The 24,967-nt window shown below is 48.0% G+C and overlaps 2 non-coding genes and 2 pseudogenes across 2 annotated transcripts; 1 reads left to right on the top strand and 3 right to left on the bottom strand.

Annotated features, from left to right (window-relative positions):
- Nucleotides 1–234: 234 nt before the first annotated feature.
- Nucleotides 235–9,357, bottom strand: LOC116363653 (calnexin-like; annotated as a pseudogene).
- LOC116363654 (exosome complex component RRP45-like) lies at nucleotides 9,340–17,748 on the top strand (annotated as a pseudogene).
- Nucleotides 17,749–24,295: 6,547 nt separating this feature from the next.
- On the bottom strand, nucleotides 24,296–24,367 carry trnaq-cug (transfer RNA glutamine (anticodon CUG)). The gene has a single exon. It is a non-coding gene; the product is annotated as a tRNA-Gln (tRNA).
- A 280-nt stretch (nucleotides 24,368–24,647) lies between these two features.
- On the bottom strand, nucleotides 24,648–24,721 carry trnai-aau (transfer RNA isoleucine (anticodon AAU)). The gene has a single exon. It is a non-coding gene; the product is annotated as a tRNA-Ile (tRNA).
- Between the last annotated feature and the right edge of the window lie 246 nt (nucleotides 24,722–24,967).

Raw genomic sequence — 24,967 nt, forward strand, 5'->3', positions numbered from 1 at the left:
GAGAGATAAAGGAGAGAGAGAGAGATGGTGAGAGGAGAGATAAAGGAGAGAGAGAGAGAGATGGTGAGAGAGAGAGAAAAGGAGAGAGAGAGAGATGGTGAGGGAGAGGGAGAGAGAGAGGGGAGGAGGAAAATAAAAGAGAACGAGAGATGGATGTAAAGAGTAATGAGAGAAAGACAGAAAAAGACAGTCATCTCTTCCCAAAACAAGCGTTTTTATTGATGTGTGTGTTCAGTGTGTTTACCAGTCGTCTGGTTTGTCGGCGGCGGGGTCGGCTACAAACTCCGGCTCGTCGTCCAGCCATCCCTCTGGCTTCACAGCATCAGGGTCCTGGATCGTAGCCGGAGCCTCCTCATCCCTGGAACACAAGATGCCAAATGGTTTGGCATTAAAAACCAAGCACGTTGCTCAACATTAGGCACAATATGTAGAAATCACAAACACCATCACATGGCTGCAAAAAAAAAAATCACAATAGTTTTGCATCATTTTCAGTTTGTGACAAAACAAATGTAGAGAATCATTGTACCATCTAAACCTCTGTGACAGCTGGTGGACAAAAAATACAAAGTTTTAAAAACTCAACTTATGGGCGGGAAGCATAGAAATGGCACATATAGAACATATCTACCCTTCATCAGACTTCCAATGATAGATATACACTCAGTGGACAGTTTATTAGGTACACCCATCTAATACTGGGTCCCTTTGCCTCCAGAACAGCCTGAATTCTTCGGGGCGTTGAAACCATTGCTCAATTGTAATCAGGGGGACCGAACGTGTGCCAGGAAAACCAGCCACACCACGTGTGACTCGTTGTCTTGAATGGGGTGGTGTACCTAATAAACTGACCACGGAGTGTAAAACTCACATTTCTATGTGAATTTGGTCAGGTGGCCTACAGAGCTATGTGATACAGCTTTAATAGACGCGTTATATCTACAGTCCTTAAAGAAGTTACGTTTAAAAATATAAGCACAAATCCTTCAGAACTAGACACTCTTCCTCAGTCATGCCTGCCAACACCTGGTTTTCTTTTCGTCACGACCCCCCCCCCCAAAAAAAAAAATCACAAAAAAGTGGTGTTGAAGTTGAACCCACCAGTTGTCAGGTTTGACAGCCTCTGGGTCTGGTATCTTGGCCCTCTCGTCCCAGTCTTCAGGTTTAGAGTCAGTGGGATCGTCTATCTCCTTGGTGGGGTTAACAGGAGGAACCACATCATGAAGCAGAGAGCCACGACTGACACTGCTCTGGTCTACCAGGATCTCATAGCTGTTGTCTGGGTTCAGGACTGGATGGGGAGAGAGAGGGAGGGGGAGAGGAAGGAGGGAGGGAGAGAGAGAGGGGAGAAAGGAGGGAGGGAGAGAGGGGGAGAAACAGACAGTTACATGAGTCAGTCTCCCTCAGGTAGTAACATCTGTCTCTACAATACTGTCAGTCTCCCTCAGGTAGTAACATCTGTCTCTACAATACTGTCAGTCTCCCTCAGGTAGTAACATCTGTCTCTACAATACTGTCAGTCTCCCTCAGGTAGTAACATCTGTCTCTACAATACTGTCAGTTTCCCTCAGGTAGTAACATCTGTCTCTACAATACTGTCAGTCTCCCTCAGGTAGTAACATCTGTCTCTACAATACTGTCAGTCTCCCTCAGGTAGTAACATCTGTCTCTACAATACTGTCAGTCTCTCTCAGGAAGTAACATTTGTCTCTACACTACTGTCAGTCTCCCTCAGGTAGTAACATCTGTCTCTACAATACTGTCAGTCTCCCTCAGGTAGTAACATCTGTCTCTACAATACTGTCAGTCTCCCTCAGGTAGTAACATCTGTCTCTACAATACTGTCAGTCTCCCTCAGGTAGTAACATCTGTCTCTACAATACTGTCAGTCTCCCTCAGGTAGTAACATCTGTCTCTACAATACTGTCAGTCTCCCTCAGGTAGTAACATCTGTCTCTACAATACTGTCAGTCTCCCTCAGGTAGTAACATCTGTCTCTACAATGCTGTCAGTCTCCCTCAGGTAGTAACATCTCTGTCTCTACAATACTGTCAGTCTCCCTCAGGTAGTAACATCTGTCTCTACAATGCTGTCAGTCTCCCTCAGGTAGTAACATCTGTCTCTACAATACTGTCAGTCTCCCTCAGGTAGTAACATCTCTGTCTCTACAATACTGTCAGTCTCCCTCAGGTAGTAACATCTGTCTCTACAATACTGTCAGTCTCCCTCAGGTAGTAACATCTGTCTCTACAATACTGTCAGTCTCCCTCAGGTAGTAACATCTGTCTCTACAATGCTGTCAGTCTCCCTCAGGTAGTAACATCTGTCTCTACAATGCTGTCAGTCTCCCTCAGGTAGTAACATCTGTCTCTACAATACTGTCAGTCTCCCTCAGGTAGTAACATCTCTGTCTCTACAATACTGTCAGTCTCCCTCAGGTAGTAACATCTGTCTCTACAATACTGTCAGTCTCCCTCAGGTAGTAACATCTGTCTCTACAATACTGTCAGTCTCCCTCAGGTAGTAACATCTGTCTCTACAATACTGTCAGTCTCCCTCAGGTAGTAACATCTGTCTCTACAATACTGTCAGTAACATCTCTGTCTCTACAATGCTGTCAGTCTCCCTCAGGTAGTAACATCTCTGTCTCTACAATACTGTCAGTACTGTCAGTCACACCACTGTGTCATTCAGCAATAAGGCCAGAGGGGGTGTGGTATATTGGTCATATACCACACCCCCCCGAGGTGCCTTATTGCTATTATAAACTGGTTACCAGCGTAATTTGAGCAGTAAATGTTTTGTCATACCCGTTGTATACGGTCTGATATACCACGGCTGTCAGCCAATCAGCATTCAGCCCCCCCCTCTCCCCCACCCCCTCCTCTTCTCTCTCCCCCCACCCCCTCCTCTTCTCTCTCCCCCCCACCCCCCCCTCTTCTCTCTCCCCCACCCCCTCCTCTTCTCTCTCCCCCCCACCCCCCCCTCTTCTCTCTCCCCCCACCCCTCCTCTTCTCTCTCCCAACCACCCCCTCCTCTTCTCTCTCCCCCCCACCTTCTCTCTCCCCCCTCTTCTCTCTCCCCCCCCCCTCTCTCTCCTCCCCCACCCCTCCTCCTCTCTCTCACCCCTTCCTCCCCCCTCCTCTCTCTCTCCTCCCCCCCCTCCTCTCTCTCTCTTCCCCCTCCTCTCTCTCTCCTTCCCTCTCCCCCCCCCCCCCCCTCCTACCCAGTGTGTAGAGATGAGTCTTCTTGTCTGTGTAGAACTTCTTCAGGTCGACGTCGGGCCTCTTGGCGTGTTTCTCGTCCAGGTCTTTGTTCAGAGGGCTCCTGTGGCGGAAGATGAAGTGCAGCTTGTAGTCCTCTCCACACTTATCAGGCCCAAACATGATGGTGTAGGAGGTACGGTCATTAAACTGATCCTAGAACAGCACAACAGTAAGGTACAGGGTTACACACTTATCAGGACCAAACATGATGGTGTAGGAGGTACGGTCATTAAACTGATCCTAAAACAGCACAACAGTAAGGTACAAGGGTTAAACACTTATCAGGCACAAACATGATGGTGTAGGAGGTACGGTCATTAAACTGATCCTAGAACAGCACAACAGTAAGGTACGGGGTTTACAGTCAGCGATACAGAGACGATACGAGGCCACCTTGGGGTGGGTCGACCAGCCAAGTACAGCATTACGGAGGCATATAAATAGAGAGTTAACTTTAGAAGTGGGAGCCAGGTCAAAGGTCAAGCACCAACAGATCTGGGGACTAACCAACATCACAGATCAGATTATAGTAATAACACCAACAGATCTGGGACTAACCAACATCATAGATCAGATTATAGTAACAACACCAACAGATCTGGGATCTGGGACTAGACTAACCAACATCATAGATCAGATTATAGTAATAACATCACAGATCTGGGACTAATCCAACATCACAGATCAAGATTATAGTAACAACACCAACAGATCTGGGATCTGGGACTAGACTAACCAACATCATAGATCAGATTATAGTAGCAACACCAACAGATCTGGGATCTGGGACTAGACTAACCAACATCATAGATCAGATTATAGTAATAACATCAACAGATCTGGGACTAACCAACATCATAGATCAGATTACAGTAATAACACCAACAGATCTGGGACTAACCAACATCACAGATCAGATTATAGTAATAACACCAACAGATCTGGGACTAACCAACATCACAGATCAGATTATAGTAGCAACACCAACAGATCTGGGACTAACCAACATCACAGATCAGATTATAGTAATAACACCAACAGATCTGGGACTAACCAACATCATAGATCAGATTATAGTAACAACACCAACAGATCTGGGACTAACCAACATCACAGATCAGATTATAGTAGCAACACCAACAGATCTGGGATCTGGGACTAGACTAACCAACAACATAGATCAGATTATAGTAATAACACCAACAGATCTGGGATCTGGGACTAGACTAACCAACAACATAGATCAGATTATAGTAACAACACCAACAGATCTGGGACTAACCAACAACATAGATCAGATTATAGTAATAACACCAACAGATCTGGGACTAACCAACATCACAGATCAGATTATAGTAACAACACCAACAGATCTGGGATCTGAGACTAATCAACAACATAGATCAGATTATAGTAATAACAACAACGTACCAGATCCAGGTCCTCTTCGTCTGACAGCAGTTTGATGTAGGCTCCACCACAGTCAATACCATCCTGGAAGTTCACCTCATACCTAAGATAAACGCACACAGGTTTCTCTAAACGTTCAGCAGTTGATATGAATTAGCTTCAAGTCAACTCAAAGGCTCATTTTGAAAATGCACTTTTATACACAAAACAAAAAAAAGGGCAAGAGGTCAAACGTGAGAGGTTAAAGGTCAAACTCACTGTACGACTAGGGCATCGTCCCGGAAGAGGAAGGGTCTGTCCAACAGGGAGGCGATGGCGTGATGTTTGGCCCGGGACTTCAGAACCAGACCCATGTCTCCTGGTACTTTATTCTCCTTCAGCTGCTCCACAGACCACTTACCTGGAGAGGAGAGAGGGGTCAGGAGAGGAGAGAGGGGTCAGGAGGGGAGAGAGGGGCCAGGAGGGGAGAGAGGGGTCAGGAGGGGAGAGAGGGGTCAGGAGGGGAGAGAGGGGTCAGGAGGGGAGAGAGGGGTCAGGAGGGGAGAGAGGGGTCAGGAGGGGAGAGAGGGGTCAGGAGAGGAGAGAGGGGTCAGGAGAGGGGAGAGAGGGGGGAGGAGGGAGGGGAGAGAGGGGTCAGGAGGGGAGAGAGGGGCCAGGAGAGGAGAGAGGGGTCAGGAGGGGAGAGAGGGGTCAGGAGGGGAGAGAGGGGTTAGGAGGGGAGAGAGGGGTTAGGAGAGGAGAGAGGGGTCAGGAGGGGAGAGAGGGGTCAGGAGAGGAGAGAGGGGTCAGGTGGGGAGAGAGGGGTCAGGAGAGGAGAGAGGGGTTAGGAGAGGAGAGAGGGGTCAGGAGGGAAGAGAGGGGTCAGAGAGGAGAGGGGGTCCGGTGGGGAGAGAGGTTAGAGAGAGGGGTCCGGTGGGGAGAGAGGGATCAGGAGAGGAGAGATGGGTTGAGGGAAGTGAGAGAGGGTTCAGGGAGGGGCAGAGAGTGGTCAGGAGAGGAGAGAGGGTCCGGTTGGTGAACTCAAACTGACACCAACGACTAGGTTCCAGTTTACACAACGTTACTAAACTGCATTTTCCACAATACATGTGTGCCATTGGCCACTCGGCCAGGTCGCATCAACAGAGAGACTACTGCCCAAAGCATACTAAACAGGGGACAGCGCCCTAATAACAAAAGGGATACTTGGACCTTAACAGTGGTGGGTTGAAGAAACCAGGGTCGTCGCTCACTGACACACTGGCCAAAAGGACAACGGTGTAGGGCCCATAAAAACACACCAAAGTGGAGAGTTGTAGAGGGGGGGGGGCAAGAATGTCTGGTTCTACCATCATATTTAAGCAATTTCATCGTCTAGCGTCTTTCGCTGCATGTCTTTGACACCTGCCAACCTGTCCAGTGAGCCGTCATCAAAGGTCTCTGAGAAGTACACTTCTCCGATGGGAACAGGAGTCTTGTAGGTCACCTGTGTGTTTTCAGCAATGGGGCGGAGGGGATTACTTTGTGTGTGAAATGGAAAACAAACTGAGGGATATATAATGTAGGGCTCCAGATTCTTCACCCTTTTCCCAGAAGTGTACACTTGCACACTACCCGTTGTGGATTTAAATGAGATGTCTGGGGGGATTTTTCATCATCCATTATAAACCCAGAACCGTGGAGAATCGGGACTCGGCCTAGTACACATTTACTGACATGATTTCCTGAAGGCCCCCGGCTAAAATTGGGTTATGACAGTGAGGTTGTAGTTAGGTTTTTAGCTAGCTAAGGGAACACAAAAAGAATAGGCAAATGATGAGGGTTTCAAACTCAAAAGGGTAGAGAGACACTTGGAGGGCGTAAAAAAAACACACACCAGGCATGCATCCAAAATGGCACCCTATTTCCAAGAGATTGCACGACTTCTGACCAGGCCCCACACATGTGGTACACTACATAGGGAGAAGGGTGCCATCTCAAATGTCCCCACCTAGTTCATCCTACTTCCTATTGGGTGACGTTTGACCCTTTACTGACCTGGAAGGAGACGTTGGCATCGGTTCCCTTCTCTTCTTCCGCCTCCCCCTTCCATCTCCGCCTCTATCTCTGCTGAGTCTTCCCTATCTTCTACCATGTCTTCCACCATAGCTTCCTCCATTTCATCCTCCATCTCCAGGTCTAGGTCACCCTGAGCTTCAGCCTGGGACTCAGAGAGAGCCAGGAGGGAGAGGAGCAGCACACACGTCCAGCCCCACAGCTTCATCTGGAGAGAGACGGTAGGGGGAAGGAGGAGAGAGTGGGAAAGGAGTTGGGACGGACAATGTGAGAGGAGGGGGGGAAGGGAGGAGAGAGTGGGAAAGGAGAGGGGTTGGGACGGACAATGTGAGAGGAGGGGGGAATGAAGACGGTGGGGGGGGGGTTGAGGAGAGGGAGAAGGAGGGAGTGAAGTGACTAGTGGGGATGGACGGTAGGGGGAAGGGCGGAGAGAGTGGGAAAGGAGAGGGGTTGGGACAGACAATGTGAGAGGAGGGGGGAAGGGAGCGGTGGGGGGGGTTGAGAGGAGTGACGTGACAGTGGGGATGGACGGTAAGGGGGAAGGAAGGAGGAGAGTGGGAAAGGAGGTGGGAGAGGTGAGGGTTGGGACGGACAATGTGAGAGGAGGGGGGAAGGAGGGGGGTGGGGGGGGGGGTTTGAGAGAGGGAGAAGGAGGGCGTGAGGTGACAGTGGGATGGAGAGCATGTGAAGTAAGGGTGGAAATGGAGGATTTGAGGAAGAGGGACCAAGAGAGAGAGAAAGCAAAGAAAGAGGTCAGGAATAAGGTTAATACACTTCTGATTTCAAAAGCACTTTTCCAGAAACTATCTTTCCATCTACAAATATTTTCTAAAAACAAATGAAGTTTTGTCACTGTACTACAATTTGGCCCATATGCAAGGAAATGGATGGCTTTCACCAGAGAAAGATTATACATGGCTCTGCTTTTTCCAATAAAAATATATTTCTGAATTTTAAAAAAACAGACCCCCTAAATCAGGTTTCAAAGATGACTCATGAATCCATGCAAAAATGGTTCTCTGCATTTCAATGACTTTGCAAATATCCACTCGTCGCCGACCAGGACACTTTTCAGATTATACCTCGACACGCATTTCATCATATTGAATCAATACGATTGCCAGCAACAATTGAGTAAAGGTTGAATATGGCTTGATACAGTATTTTCGAAATCAATGTCCCTCGGGGTTGGAGTAAACATAACGTCGAGCTGATTGACGGAGCGTCTGGGGGAAGGTGGATGTGGGTCGCCAACAAAAGCAAGGAGCCACTGTCCCTCAGGCCAAACTACAGTTCCCTAGGGGATGCCCATATGCCCCGAGAGAGAGAGCAACAAAATGAACCTACAGCTGCCGACCAGAAGTGTCCACAAACTCCACAGAGCCAGGATTGTTAGCTAGGACTACTGCAGCTACTACTAGAACTGTCAAGTCAGGCTACGCGCATTATCAAGACATCAGCAAACTGTCTTTCATCATATTTCTATCACGTCTTTTTTTATAGGAAGCAAGTTATTTCATATATATATATATATAAGTTATGTGGAATGTCGGCTATATTTGGCATTAGCTAACGTTACTGCACAAGCAAAGCTAAATAACGAACTAGGTAACGTCAGTAACCAACGTTTTTCGCGACAGTTCACCGGACGTCCCTTGTTATCAACCCCGGTCCGTGTGGCGCGAATTAGCGGGCTAGCAGAGCGTTATCAATAGCTAGCTATGTGGTACTAAATGCAGCGACATTTCAGACATATTCATAAAGCCTATGTGTCAATGTAAACATATTCACATTTTGAGAAAACGTGCCTGTCTGAGAAAAATGCACTACGTTAGAAAGCTAAGTTTAGCCAGCTAATGGCTATGCTAAACTAACAACATGTTGTGGTTGCAGTTTTGTCAGGGAAGAATGAATGAGTGTAGCTAACTAGATAAATATTAAGCAAACAAACCTTGTGCAGTTGGGGGGGGGGAGAAAAATAATAATATTCCAAGTTTTGTGATGTTTTCTACGTCAATTACCTCAAACAACTTATTTTCACTGCGTTCGACCCAGTTGGAGTAAAACCGCGGGTTACCGAGGCCTGGAGGAGCGGGATGGACGGATCACCGTGGAGACCCTCGAACGGTGATGACGGGAAGAGACTTCTGCTCACTGCGCATGCCTGAACCCAGAGAACGCCATTGGGGTGCCCATTTCAAAATAAAAGTGCTCTGCCTTGTAATAACCAACTCATTTCGATCTATCTTTCTATGTACACCCCCCCCCCCCCCCTCAATGCATAACAGTTTAGATATTTGTCATTTAAATGTTGTGAAATAATTAGCTTGTGTCCGTTATCTTGTGAGATTAAATCCATGCCGAGAAACAGATTTGTCCAAAGTAGACAATTAATGCAAGTTATTGGATAAACATCCAACATGTATTATTATTTTAATTCTTATTTTATTTAAATAATTATGACTTTTAGAAATACATGTGGATGGTTTCTACCATTTGAAAATTGTGTAATACATTTGAGCCAAATATACCTAATTTTGATTACTTTTATTGTGATTAACTTCTTTGTTGCTCTTCCGGAGCAGAGTTCATGAATGTTGATGATTGTTGAAACGTGAACACATGTTAACAAAAACCACACCGGCATAGCAATATACAATTCATAGACAGCCAACATGAGAGATACGCCGTTATCAAACTGCGAGCGGGACTTTTTACTCAAAGCTATTCAAGAAACAAAGGTAGCTGATGCAATTTGTGTAATTTTTCCATGTGAATGAACGTGCTAGCTGAGATAGCCAGATATGCTAGTTAGCTGACATAAATGGCCAATTTAGATGTGGGAATCCAAACTAAAATTGTACAGTGTCTATCTCTATCTACCAACGTTACAGAGTTTGTTAGAGTTCTGGGTCACTGTACATAACCTGTTTGTAACTTGAGCTACCTAGCTAGCTAATTATCTTTCGATGCAATCATTGTTATACTAGCTATAAATATTTACGATACATAATCTCGCTCAATAATGTGTACCCCGCAGCGCTTGGATGGGAGACAGACCTATGACTACAGGAGCATCCAAGATCTCGTTTGGGACAGATTATGGATGCTGCTTTGTTGACCTGGGGAAGACGAGGCGAGTGTTCCTGCCTTTGAAGGCAAAGAAATGACAGTTGAGCAGTGACTCTCAACCAAAGCTACTGGCCTATCTAAAGCGGATCGTTGAGAAGACCCAAGGCTTACTGCTAAAAACGTAGAATGACGGGTGCACCAGGCAAAGCCAAATGCACTTGGTTGCACAGTAACCGAAAATGGTTGACAGCCATTCTTAGTGGAGTTGGCTTTCTTGTTACTAACATTGCAGGCTTTTGCACTACGTTTTCATACATCTGAAAGGACTGGATACAAGTATGGCATTAGCTGTACCTTGCTATCTGATTGGATTGGCAGAATTGTTTTGCCATATATCCATCCTTTCAGATCTATAAAGCAGCATAGGTGACGGTGCTAGGGGCTAGGTGACAGTGGTAGGGGCTAGGTGACAGTGGTAGGGGCTAGGTGACAGTGGTAGGGGCTAGGTGACAGTGGTAGGGGCTAGGTGACAGTGGTAGGGGCTAGGTGACAGTGGTAGGGGCTAGGTGGCAGTGGTAGGGGCTAGGTGACAGTGGTAGGGCTAGGTGACAGTGGTAGGGGCTTAGGTGACAGTGGGTAGGGGCTAGGTGACAGTGGTAGGGGCTAGGTGACAGTGGGTAGGGGCCAGGTGACACTGGTAGGGGCTAGGTGACACTGGTAGGGGGCTAGGTGACACAGTGGTAGGGGCTAGGTGACAGTGGTAGGGGCTAGGTGACAGTGGTTAAGGGCTAGGTTGTAGGGGTAGGGGCTAGGTGACAGTGGTAGGGGCTAGGTGACAGTGGTAGGGGCTAGGTGACAGTGGTAGGGGCTAGGTGACAGTGGTAGGGGCTAGGTGACAGTGGTAGGGGCTAGGTGACAGTGGTAGGGGGCTAGGTGACAGTGGTAGGGGCCAGGTGACACTGGTAGGGGCTAGGTGACACTGGTAGGGGCTAGGTGACACAGTGGTAGGGGCTAGGTGACAGTGGTAGAGGGCTAGGTGACAGTGGTAAGGGCTAGGTTGTAGGGGGTAGAGGGCTAGGTGACAGTGGTAGGGGCTAGGTGAACAGTGGTAGGGGCTAGGTGACAGTGGATAGGGGCTAGGTGACAGTGGTAGGGGCTAGGTGACCAGTGGTAGGGGCTAGGTGACAGTGGTAGGGGCTAGGTGACAGTGGTAGGTGGCTAGGTGACAGTGGTAGGGGCTAGGTGACACTGGGTAGGGGCTAGGTGACACTGGTAGGGGCCTAGGTGACAGTGGTAGGGGTTAGGGGCTAGGTGACAGTGGTAGGGGCTAGGTGGACAGTGGTAGGGGCTAGGTGACACTGGTAGGGGCTAAGGTGACATGGTAGGGGCTAGGTGACAGGTTGGTAGGGGCTAGGTGACAGTGGTAGGGGCTAGGTGACAGTGGTAGGGGCTAGGTGACAGTGCGGTAGGGGCTAGGTGACAGTGGTAGGGGCGTAGGTGACACTGGTAGGGGCTGAGGTGACACCTGTAGGGGCTAGTGGACACTGGTAGGGGTTTAGGGGCTAGGGACAGTGGTAGGGGCTAGGTGACAGGTGGTAGGGGCTAGGTGACAGTGTAGGGGCTAGGTGACAGTGGTAGGGGCTAGTGACAGTGGTAGGGGCTAGGTGACAGTGGTAGGGGCTAGGTGACAGTTGGTAGGGGCCAGGTGACACTGGTAGGGGCTAGGTGACACTGGTAGGGCTAGGTGACACAGTGGTAGGGGCTAGGGTGACAGTGGTGTAGGGGCTCAGGTGACAGTGGTAAGGGCTAGTTGTAGGGGGTAGGGGCTAGGTGACAGTGGTAGGGGCTAGGTGACAGTGGTAGGGGCCTAGGTGACAGTGATAGGGGCTAGGTGACAGTGGTAGGGGCTAGGTGACAGTGGTAGGGGCTAGGTGACAGTGGTAGGGGCTAGGTGACAGTGGTAGGGGCTAGGTGACAGTGGTAGGGGCTAGGTGACACTGGTAGGGGCTAGGTGACACTGGTAGGGGCTAGGTGACAGTGGTAGGGGTTAGGGGCTAGGTGACAGTGGTAGGGGCTAGGTGACAGTGGTAGGGGCTAGGTGACACTGGTAGGGGCTAGGTGACACTGGGTAGGAGGCTAGGTGACAGTGGTAGGGGGCTAGGTGACAGTGGTAGGGGCTAGGTGACAGTGGTAGGGGCTAGGTGACAGTGGTAGGGGCTAGGTGACAGTGGTAGGGGCTAGGTGACACTGGTAGGGGCTAGGTGACACTGGTAGGGGCTAGGTGACAACTGGTAGGGGTTAGGGGCTAGGTGACAGTGGTAGGGGCTAGGTGACAGTGGTAGGGGCTAGGTGACAGTGGTAGGGGCTAGGTGACAGTGGTAGGGGCTAGGTGACACTGGTAGGGGCTAGGTGACACTGGTAGGGGCTAGGTGACACAGTGGTAGGGGCTAGGTGACAGTGGTAGGGGCTAGGTTGTAGGGGGTAGGGGCTAGGTGACAGTGGTAGGGGCTAGGTGACAGTGGTAGGGGCTAGGTGACAGTGGTAGGGGTTAGGTGACAGTGCTAGGGGCTAGGTGACAGTGCTAGGGGCGGTTTGAGATTAACTTTGTATGTTTGGGCTCCTGAGTGGCGCAGCAGTCAAACGCACTGCATCTCAGTGCAAGAGGCGTCACTACGTCCCTGGTTTGAATCCAGGCTGTATCTGGCCGGGGTAGGCCGTCATTGTAAATAAGAATTTGTTCTTAACCGACTTGTCTGGTTAAATAAAAAAATGGTGTGTTCCTAACCTCCAGGATCATGGCCCAAGTGTCCTGTGAGCTCATTACTCCGAAAGAGAACCGACCAAATGAAGGACTCATTTTCTTCAACATTGAGCTGTCTCCCATGGCTTCTCCAGCATTTGAGATGGGCAGGTAAGAGTCCTACTATGTTTTGCTTCATAAGGCTATAGTGTAAATTGCATCTGAAAAACGATCACTGAAAATGTTTTATCTGCGTGGTTGTCCTTCCCCCTTCTTGATCTCTCTCTCTCTATCTCTAGGCAGTCAGAGCTGTTGGTGAAGCTGAACAGACAGCTGGAGAGATGCCTCAGGAACTCCAAGTGTATAGACACAGAGTCTCTGTGTGTGGTGTCTGGAGAGAAGGTACACACAAACACACACCTGAAGTTTGGCATGAAGGCTGTGAACGAAAGTCCCCAAATTGGGTTTCAATTCCAGTCAATTCAGGAAGTAAACCAAATTCCAATTTGAAATGTTCTCCATTGAAAAGCATTGAAGATAATTGTTATTTCAATTTAATTCCTGAATTGACAGGAACTCAATATTTGGAAGGTGTTTTTAATGTTTTGTATACTCAGTGTATATCTACTGGTCTTCCAAGGTATAATGCCCATCTGTCTACCTGTTTATCTCTCCAGATGTGGTACAGATCAATGTCTGTGTAATTAGTGTGTCAGTGTATCTCTAGGTGTGGCAGATTAGGGTGGACGTCCACTTGCTGAACCACGATGGTAACCTAATGGACGCTGCCAGCATTGCTGCCATCGCGGGACTCTGTCACTTCAGACGGCCCGATGTGGGCATCCAGGGAGAGGAAGTCACTGTGGTGAGGATGGAAGGGTGAGGGGTGATGCTATTGACAACTAATGCCATGGCAACAATCTTTGACATTGATTACACCCCTGGGTAGTGTTAATTAGGAACCACACTGACAAACAGGGAAGGACCACCTGGATTTGTCTAATAAGACACACTCATTTTTGTCACACGTTGCAAAAGGTTTTAAAAATGTCATCTGTTGCATGCCCTAATGAACACAACCCCAATTTATAATGATTTAACCCTTCATGTGTCTGTTCCACAGTACAGTACAGAGGAGAGAGACCCCATTCCCCTCAGCATCTACCACATGCCCATCTGTGTCAGTTTCTCCTTCTTCCAACAAGGGTAGGTCCATGTTATATAAGATCACCTGTATGTTTGATATCACTATCAGACAGTGATGGCTGCCATTGCAGATCTCTCACTGCCTCTCTTCCCTTTCCTCTCCTGTTCTCCTTCTCTCCTCTCTTCCCTTTCCTCTCCTGTTCTCCTTCTCTCCTCTCCTGTTGTCCTTCTCTCCACTACTCTCTATGTCCTATCTCATATCCCCTCTCCTACCCCTCTCTCTCTGCTCCAGGACCTACCTGTTGGTTGACCCGTGTGAGCGTGAGGAGCGTGTGATGGACGGCCTGCTGATGATAGCCATGAACAAACACAGAGAGATCTGCTCCATCCAGTCTAGTGGAGGCATCATGCTGCTCAAAGACCAGGCGGGTACTGGGGAGCCATAGAGATAGTCAGCTGCTCAAAAGACCAGGCGGGTACTGGGGAGCCATAGAGATAGTCAGCTGCTCAAAAGACCAGGCGGGTACTGGGGAGCCATAGAGATAGTCAGCTGCTCAAAAGACCAGGCGGGTACTGGGGAGCCATAGAGATAGTCAGCTGCTCAAAAGACCAGGCGGGTACTGGGGAGCCATAGAGATAGTCAGCTGCTCAAAGACCAGGTGGGTACTGGGGAGCCATAGAGATAGTCAGCTGCTCAAAGACCAGGCGGGTACTGGGGAGCCATAGAGATACCGTCAGCTGCTCAAAGACCAGGCGGGTACTGGGGGGCCATAGAGATAGTCAGCTGCTCAAAGACCAGGCGGGTACTGGGGAGTTAATGCAACTCTGGATCCTTGTCCCTGTACGGGCAGACCCGGGATGCCAACCCACGACCACAACAACACTTTCTACGCTCAAATCAGCATGCTAAACACTTGTCTAGATCGCATAACCATGGCTTTGGTAGGCCAGGGGGCTGATAATATTCAGGATGGATACGAGCATACTCTAGCTACTTCACTGTGAATTGTATCTCTAAAGCATGCTGTGTTTGTACAGGTCCTCAGGTGCAGTAAGATCGCTAGTGTCAAAGTGTCAGAGATCACAGAGCTAATCAACAAAGCCTTGGAGAACGACAAGAAAGCCAGGTGGGTCACAGCAACTTGGTCTCGTTAACGTTCATTTTGACTTTGTGGCTGTGCTATCGAGTGGAAACCCGTTTATTTAAACCTCCGTGACTCTGGTGTTGCTACTTTGGCGTCATTTCATTTCTGGATTCCAATAAAGTTCTCTTTTTGAATATCGGTTATTTCAGAAAAACTGGGGGTAAGTTTGGCTTCGCAGAGTCGTTGCCCCAGGAGCGAATCACAGCGCTGAAAACAGACGTGTCACATGTGGAAATGAGTGACGTCAAGGAGAAGGCCAATGAGATCGTCCAGAGAGCTGAGGTCCCACCCCAAACGTATCCTTTCAAAGAAAGTCTTGAAGTTACTCTGAATACATGTGTAGTAGAAGACTCTATTTTCTCCAAGGGGGAAGGTCATTGTTTGTGGGCGAGTGACTTGGTGTGCCTGTACTCTGTTTTCTCAATGCTACTGATCCACGGTTTACTCTAGACTCTAGTCCTTAACCAACCGCGGGACAGCGTTCCCTGTCCAGTGTTAACTGCCCCAGGTACAGGCCAGGTGGGGGAGGGTCTAGAGAACTCCTGGGGTCTGGAGGAGGAGGAGGAGGAGGAAGATGAGACAGTGGAGTTGAAGATGGAGTTGGAAGAGGGACATGAGGAGAAGGGGAAGGGTAACTATTTGCCTAAGTTTTGTTTTCCTTGGGTGAGTGAAACTGACTCGTCTGGTCCCAGATCTGTTTGTGCTGTCTTCTATGGTCATAGTTGGTAAGACAGCACAGAATGATCTGGAACCAGGCTACAAAAATGAATTAAATCCCTCCAGGGGCGCTGAGCTACGCCTGACCCATCCATCACTCACCCACCCGGGTGACACCCCTCTACGCCTGACCCATCCCTCACTCACCACCCGGGGAACACCCCTCTACGCCTGACCCATCCCTCACTCACCACCTGGTAACACCCCTCTACGCCTGACCCATCCCTCACTCACCACCCGGGGGAACACCCTCTATGCCTGACCCATCCCTCACTCACCACCCGGGGAACACCCCTCTACGCCTGACCCATCCCTCACTCACCACCCGGGGAACACCCCTCTACGCCTGACCCATCCCTAACTCACCACCCGGGTGACACCCCTCTACGCCTGACCCATCCCTAACTCACCACCTGGGGAACACCCCTCTACGCCTGACCCATCCCTAACTCACCACCCGGGTAACACCCCTCTACGCCTGACCCATCCCTCACTCACCACCCGGGTGACACCCCTCTACACCTGACCCATCCCTCACTCACCACCCGGGTGACACCCCTCTACGCCTGACCCATCCCTCACTCACCACCCGGGTAACAACCCCTCTATGCCTGACCCATCCCTCACTCACCACCCGGGTGACACCCCTCTACGCCTGACCCATCCCTCACTCACCACCCGGGTAACACCCCTCTATACTGACCCATCCCTCACTCACCACCCGGGTGACACCCCTCTACGCCTGACCCATCCCTCACTCACCACCCGGGTGACACCCCTCTACGCCTGACCCATTGCCTCCAGCCCCTCTGGAGTGGGGAGTGTTGGTTTGTGAGCATAAAGGCACTTTTCTGTTCTTTAAGTTTAACGATCCACAAAGTACACCTCATCTTATTGTGTGATTGTATTTCCTAGGTGACGTGGTGGTCATCTCAGACAGTGACAGCGAGGAGGAGGATGTTGTCATCTTGAACCAGGTAACAACAAAGTAAGTGACACTTTTAGAATTAGTTTTCTTCTGGGTTCTATAGAACCCCTTTCTGTGTCTCCCAAGCATTGCCTTACGAGGGCGACGTGCACAAGTTGGTGGCAGAACACCAGGGAGTTCTTCTAGCACAGCAGCAAGTTGGTGGCAGAACACCAGGGAGTTCTTCTAGAACGGCAGAAAGTTGGTGGCAGAACACCAGGGAGTTCTAGAATGGCAGCCAGTTGGTGGCAGAACACCAGGGAGTTCTTCTAGAACGGCAAGCCCCCAAAAATCCCTCTGTTTACATGTTGCTTATGAGTGGATTTGACAGTACATGTCTATTATAATTGGATTTTACGGCTTGTACGTATGTCCTTCTTAATATAAAGTTTGTGTCATCATCGCAAATCAACTGCATTATTCTTTAAAAAAAACACACTTCAACCAGTAAAATGGCTCTTTGGATAGCTTTTGCTACAGCCTATGTCAATGAGGGTTAGCATTCTAGCTGTCAACTGCTGCATAGAAAATAGTTTTTTTGTTTGATGCAAAGATCACAACCAAATATAATCTGTTCAAGCGAGAATCAAAACATCATTGTAAGCATATGATAAACCCCCCCAAAAAATATTTTTGTTTAGAAGTAATAAAAGCACAAGTCTTAGACTGTTGAATGGGTGCAGATGGTGATCATTTTCTTGCTGCAGACGAGAGTCGTGTGCATCTGTCCGTGACGTCAGTGTGTTGTGTACTGGAAAGGGGTCTAGGCGTTTTATACAGATTACACACCAAATACACACCACACAAGTACCATAGAAATGACACCTTCACTTTCAGATGGATTTTTTTGGGGGGGTTACACCCACAAACACATCGTCTCATTGCTGTTGTAAATGCAAACCATTCAAGTTGTAATGTAAGTTTGGGTTCTTTCTTAAAAAAAACAACAGAACATCCTTCTGATCTACTGAGAACCAGATATAGTGATGCTCATTTCATGTGTATATTATACATTATTATAATCATGAAAACAATAACCTTTTTACAAGTGAAGTTGTGCTTACTTTGAGGACGAAATGTACCCCGACTTTGTTCTCTCTCAGGGAGAAGGCCTCCAGCTCTAACCAACAGGGGGCAGTAGCCTCCAAGCAGCAGCAGAAGAAGAAGAAGAAGAAGAAGAGGGGGCAGTAGCCTCCAAGCAGCAGAAGAAGAAGAAGAAGAAGAAGAAGAAGAAGAAGAAGAAGAAGAAGAAGAAGAAGAAGAAGAAGAAGAAGAAGAAGAAGAAGAAGAAGAAGAAGAAGAAGAAGAAGAAGAAGAAGAAGAAGAAGAAGAAGAAGAAGAAGAAGAAGAAGAAGAAGAAGAAGAAGAAGAAGAAGAAGAAGAAGAAGAAGAAGAAGAAGAAGAAGAAGAAGAAGAAGAAGAAGAAGAAGAAGAAGAAGAAGAAGAGGGGGCAGTAGCCTCTAAGCAGCAGCAGAAGAAGAGGAAGTGAAATATGTTTTTTTCTTCTTCAGCGGATGGAACAAATAAATAGTAGACTGGAAATTGACCACAAGAAGCCACAAAATATATGACTAAAACAATCATTTCAAACCATGCTTACATTTGTAATACAAACAGTTGTCTCTCTGTTATGTGTGAGAAAACTTGGGAACAGATTTCCTAAATTAAAATAATTTCTAAGATGTTTTCCTGGTCTTTTTACAGTCTGTCTCCAACAATGAAAAAATATATATATATTTTTTTTTGTTCAGAAAATGAGGGGCCCAATAAAACCACCCGCGGGCCAAATTCAGCCAGTTGGGGAACCTTGCAGTAAATGTATTGTTTATTAGGCATCACCTGAAGCATGCAGTAGATGTATTGTTTATTAGGAACCACCTGAAGCATACAGTAGATGTATTGTTTATAACAATAAACAAGGGTATATTCAGGGGGTACTGGTACAGAGACATTGTGGAGACTATATACAGGGGGGTACCGGTACAGAGTCAATGTGGAGGTTATATACAGGGGTACTGGTACAGAGTCAATGTGGAGGCTATATACATGGGGTACCGTTACAGAGTCAATGTGGAGGCTATATACAGGGGGTACCGGTACAGAGTCAATGTGGAGGCTATATACAGGGGGTACCGGTACAGAGTCAATGTGGAGGCTATATACAGGGGGTACTGGTACAGAGTCAATGTGGAGGCTATATACATGGGGTACCGTTACAGAGTCAATGTGGAGGCTATATACAGGGGGTACCGGTACAGAGTCAATGTGGAGGCTATATACAGGGGGGTACCGGTACAGAGTCAATGTGGAGGCTATATACAGGGGTACTGGTACAGAGTCAATGTGGAGGCTATATACAGGGGTACTGGTACAGAGTCAATGTAGAGGCTATATAGAGGGGTACTGGTACAGAGTCAATGTGGAGGCTATATACAGGGGGTACTGGTACAGAGTCAATGTGGAGGCTATATACAGGGGTACTGGTACAGAGTCAATGTGGAGGCTATATACATGGGGTACCGTTACAGAGTCAATGTGGAGGCTATATACAGGGGGTACCGGTACAGAGTCAATGTGGAGGCTATATACAGGGGGTACCGTTACAGAGTCAATGTGGAGGCTATATACAGGGGGTACTGGTACAGAGTCAATGTGGAGGCTATATACATGGGGTACCGTTACAGAGTCAATGTGGAGGCTATATACAGGGGGTACCGGTACAGAGTCAATGTGGAGGCTATATACAGGGGGTACTGGTACAGATGCATAGTGAAGGCTATATACAGGGGGTACTGGTACAGAGTCAATGTGGAGGCTTTATACAAGGGGTACCGGTACAGAGACATTGTGGAGGCTATATACAGGGGGTACTGGTACAGATGCATAGTGGAGGCTATATACAGGGGGTACTGGTACAGATGCATAGTGGAGGCTATATACAGGGGGTACTGGTACAGAGTCAATGTGGAGGCTATATACAGGGGTACTGGTACAGAGTCAATGTGGAGGCTATATACATGGGGTACCGTTACAGAGTCAATGTGGAGGCTATATACAGGGGGTACCGGTACAGAGTCAATGTGGAGGCTATATACAGGGGGTACCGTTACAGAGTCAATGTGGAGGCTATATACAGGGGGTACTGGTACAGAGTCAATGTGGAGGCTATATACATGGGGTACCGTTACAGAGTCAATGTGGAGGCTATATACAGGGGGTACCGGTACAGAGTCAATGTGGAGGCTATATACAGGGGGTACTGGTACAGATGCATAGTGAAGGCTATATACAGGGGGTACTGGTACAGAGTCAATGTGGAGGCTTTATACAAGGGGTACCGGTACAGAGACATTGTGGAGGCTATATACAGGGGGTACTGGTACAGATGCATAGTGGAGGCTATATACAGGGGGTACTGGTACAGATGCATAGTGGAGGCTATATACAGGGGGTACTGGTACAGAGTCAATGTGGAGGCTATATACAGGGGGTACTGGTACAGAGTCAATGTGGAGGCTATATACAGGGGGTACTGGTACAGATGCATAGTGGAGGCTATATACAGGGGGTACTGGTACAGAGTCAATGTGGAGGCTATATTCAGGGGGTACCGGTACAGAGTCAATGTGGAGGCTATATTCAGGGGGTACCGGTACAGAGTCAATGTGGAGGCTATATTCAGGGGGTACCGGTACAGAGACAATGTGGAGGCTATATACAGGGGGTACCGGTACAGAGACATTGTGGAGGCTATATACAGGGGGTACTGGTACAGATGCATAGTGGAGGCTATATACAGGGGGTACTGGTACAGAGACAATGTGGAGGCTATATTCAGGGGGTACCGGTACAGAGTCAATGTGGAGGCTATATTCAGGGGGTACCGGTACAGAGACAATGTGGAGGCTATATACAGGGAGTACCGGTACAGAGACATTGTGGAGGCTATATACAGGGGGTACTGGTACAGATGCATAGTGGAGGCTATATTCAGAGGGTACCGGAACAGAGACAATGTGGAGGCTATATACAGGGGGTACCGGTACAGAGACAATGTGGAGGCTATATACAGGGGGTACCGGTACAGAGACATTGTGCAGGCTATATACAGGGGGTACCGGTACAGAGTCAATGTGGAGGCTATATTCAGGGGGTACCGGTACAGAGTCAATGTGGAGGCTATATTCAGGGGGTACCGGTACAGAGACATTGTGGAGGCTATATACAGGGGGTACCGGTACAGAGACATTGTGGAGGCTATATACAGGGGGTACTGGTACAGATGCATAGTGGAGGCTATATACAGGGGGTACTGGTACAGATGCATAGTGGAGGCTATATACAGGGGGTACTGGTACAGAGTCAATGTGGAGGCTATATACAGGGGGTACCGGTACAGAGTCAATGTAGAGGCTATATAGAGGGGTACTGGTACAGAGTCAATGTGGAGGCTATATACAGGGGGTACCGGTACAGAGTCAATGTGGAGGCTATATACAGGGGGTACTGGTACAGAGTCAATGTGGAGGCTATATACAGGGGTACTGGTACAGAGTCAATGTGGAGGCTATATACATGGGGTACCGTTACAGAGTCAATGTGGAGGCTATATACAGGGGGTACCGGTACAGAGTCAATGTGGAGGCTATATACAGGGGGTACCGTTACAGAGTCAATGTGGAGGCTATATACAGGGGGTACTGGTACAGAGTCAATGTGGAGGCTATATTCAGGGGGTACCGGTACAGAGACATTGTGGAGGCTATATACAGGGGGTACCGGTACAGAGACATTGTGGAGGCTATATACAGGGGGTACTGGTACAGATGCATAGTGGAGGCTATATACAGGGGGTACTGGTACAGATGCATAGTGGAGGCTATATACAGGGGGTACTGGTACAGAGTCAATGTGGAGGCTATATACAGGGGGTACCGGTACAGAGTCAATGTAGAGGCTATATAGAGGGGTACTGGTACAGAGTCAATGTGGAGGCTATATACAGGGGGTACCGGTACAGAGTCAATGTGGAGGCTATATACAGGGGGTACTGGTACAGAGTCAATGTGGAGGCTATATACAGGGGTACTGGTACAGAGTCAATGTGGAGGCTATATACATGGGGTACCGTTACAGAGTCAATGTGGAGGCTATATACAGGGGGTACCGGTACAGAGTCAATGTGGAGGCTATATACAGGGGGTACCGTTACAGAGTCAATGTGGAGGCTATATACAGGGGGTACTGGTACAGAGTCAATGTGGAGGCTATATACATGGGGTACCGTTACAGAGTCAATGTGGAGGCTATATACAGGGGGTACCGGTACAGAGTCAATGTGGAGGCTATATACAGGGGGTACTGGTACAGATGCATAGTGAAGGCTATATACAGGGGGTACTGGTACAGAGTCAATGTGGAGGCTTTATACAAGGGGTACCGGTACAGAGACATTGTGGAGGCTATATACAGGGGGTACTGGTACAGATGCATAGTGGAGGCTATATACAGGGGGTACTGGTACAGATGCATAGTGGAGGCTATATACAGGGGGTACTGGTACAGAGTCAATGTGGAGGCTATATACAGGGGGTACTGGTACAGATGCATAGTGGAGGCTATATACAGGGGGTACTGGTACAGATGCATAGTGGAGGCTATATACAGGGGGTACTGGTACAGAGTCAATGTGGAGGCTATATTCAGGGGGTACCGGTACAGAGTCAATGTGGAGGCTATATTCAGGGGGTACCGGTACAGAGTCAATGTGGAGGCTATATTCAGGGGGTACCGGTACAGAGACAATGTGGAGGCTATATACAGGGGGTACCGGTACAGAGACATTGTGGAGGCTATATACAGGGGGTACTGGTACAGATGCATAGTGGAGGCTATATACAGGGGGTACTGGTACAGAGACAATGTGGAGGCTATATTCAGGGGGTACCGGTACAGAGTCAATGTGGAGGCTATATTCAGGGGGTACCGGTACAGAGACAATGTGGAGGCTATATACAGGGAGTACCGGTACAGAGACATTGTGGAGGCTATATACAGGGGGTACTGGTACAGATGCATAGTGGAGGCTATATTCAGAGGGTACCGGAACAGAGACAATGTGGAGGCTATATACAGGGGGTACCGGTACAGAGACAATGTGGAGGCTATATACAGGGGGTACCGGTACAGAGACATTGTGGAGGCTATATACAGGGGGTACCGGTACAGAGACATTGTGGAGGCTATATACAGGGGGTACTGGTACAGATGCATAGTGGAGGCTATATACAGGGGGTACTGGTACAGATGCATAGTGGAGGCTATATACAGGGGGTACTGGTACAGAGTCAATGTGGAGGCTTTATACAGGGGGTACTGGTACAGAGTCAATGTGGAGGCTATATACAGGGGGTACCGGTACAGAGACATTGTGAAGGCTATATACAGGGGGTACTGGTACAGAGTCAATGTGGAGGCTATATACAGGGGGTACCGGTACAGAGTCAATGTGGAGGCTATATACAGGGGTACTGGTACAGAGTCAATGTGGAGGCTATATACAGGGGGTACCGGTACAGAGTCAATGTGGAGGCTATATACAGGGGTACTGGTACAGAGTCAATGTGGAGGCTATATTCAGGGGGTACCGGTACAGAGTCAATGTGGAGGCTATATACAGGGGGTACCGGTACAGAGTCAATGTGGAGGCTATATACAGGGGGTACTGGTACAGAGTCAATGTGGAGGCTATATACAGGGGTACTGGTACAGAGTCAATGTGGAGGCTATATTCAGGGGGTACCGGTACAGAGTCAATGTGGAGGCTATATACAGGGGGTACTGGTACAGAGTCAATGTGGAAGCTATATACAGGGGTACTGGTACAGAGTCAATGTGGAGGTTATATACAGGGGGTACTGGTACAGAGTCAATGTGGAGGCTATATACAGGGGTACTGGTACAGAGTCAATGTGGAGGCTATATACAGGGGGTACTGGTACAGAGTCAATGTGGAGGCTATATACAGGGGGTACTGGTACAGAGTCAATGTGGAGGCTATATACAGGGGTACTGGTACAGAGTCAATGTGGAGGCTATATACAGGGGGTACTGGTACAGAGTCAATGTGGAGGCTATATACAGGGAGTACCGGTACAGAGACATTGTGGAGGCTATATACAGGGGTACTGGTACAGAGTCAATGTGGAGGCTATATACAGGGGGTACCGGTACAGAGTCAATGTGGAGGCTATATACAGGGGTACTGGTACAGAGTCAATGTGGAGGCTATATACAGGGGGTACTGGTACAGAGTCAATGTGGAGGCTATATTCAGGGGGTACTGGTACAGAGTCAATGTGGAGGCTATATTCATTGTGGAGTGCCCAAATACAGCTATTAGCTGTGGTATATTGGCCACAAACCCCTGAGGTGCCTTATTGCTATTAAAAACTGGTTACCAGCTTAATTAGAGCAGGAAAAACAAATGTGTCATCCAATCAGTATTCATGGCTTGAACCACACAGTTTATAAATACCTTTTTACACTGTAAACAAAATGGAGACAATGTAAAATATGTGTATATGAGTTTTATTTGATGTGGCAGATAACAAAGGAGGCTCTAGGAGTGAGTTACACTATAAAAGGCAGATTTAACTAAAATTTATGGAAAAATGTTTGTGAAGACTGAATATTTTGTGTTAAATGTTTAGGAATACAATAACATTAACAACAGATTGAATGATACCGAATCAACCTTCCAAGTAAGACAGTGTGCGTTCAACCGCAAAAGACAGGTAGGTCCTACCGAGATTTGAACTCGGATCGCAGGATTCAGAGTCCTGAGTGCTAACCATTACACCATAGAACCTGTTGTGGCTGTATGGACTGAAATTACATTTTAAATGATATGAATACATACATATATATAAACGATATGAACCTCACGATTTTAGAGGAGGAAAAGCGCTCCGAATTTGACATGTTTGAGTTGAGAATCCGTGTTGAAGGACGCCAGTTTACAAGAGACACATGTTATGAATGCTCATAGTCCAATGCTTGAGTTGAGATTCCGTGTTGAAGGACGCCAGTTTACAGGAGACACGTGTTTTGAATGCTCATGGTACAACTCGAGAAAAAAAAACGTATATTGGCCAGTACGGGTATCGAACCCGCGACCTTCGCGTTATTAGCACGACGCTCTAACCAACTGAGCTAACCGGCCTTGGTAATGTATGAACATTTACACCTTTCCAACGCAATTAACGATGCTGGATGACATGTTTTTAAACGTATGTTTGACTCTTTTTTGGAGTAGCGAGTAGCGGACTACTATTAACTTACCATATTACCTTCATAATAGGAATTTCTTGTTGGTTCGTATTATTTCAGTCTCTACCACGCTTTCACCACACCCTTGGTATGAAAGCTCTTGTCAGAAAAAGGGTAATGTCGTTCCGAAACGGGCTCA

Source organism: Oncorhynchus kisutch, unplaced genomic scaffold, assembly GCF_002021735.2.
Source record: "Oncorhynchus kisutch isolate 150728-3 unplaced genomic scaffold, Okis_V2 scaffold959, whole genome shotgun sequence".
Taxonomy (NCBI): domain Eukaryota; kingdom Metazoa; phylum Chordata; class Actinopteri; order Salmoniformes; family Salmonidae; genus Oncorhynchus; species Oncorhynchus kisutch.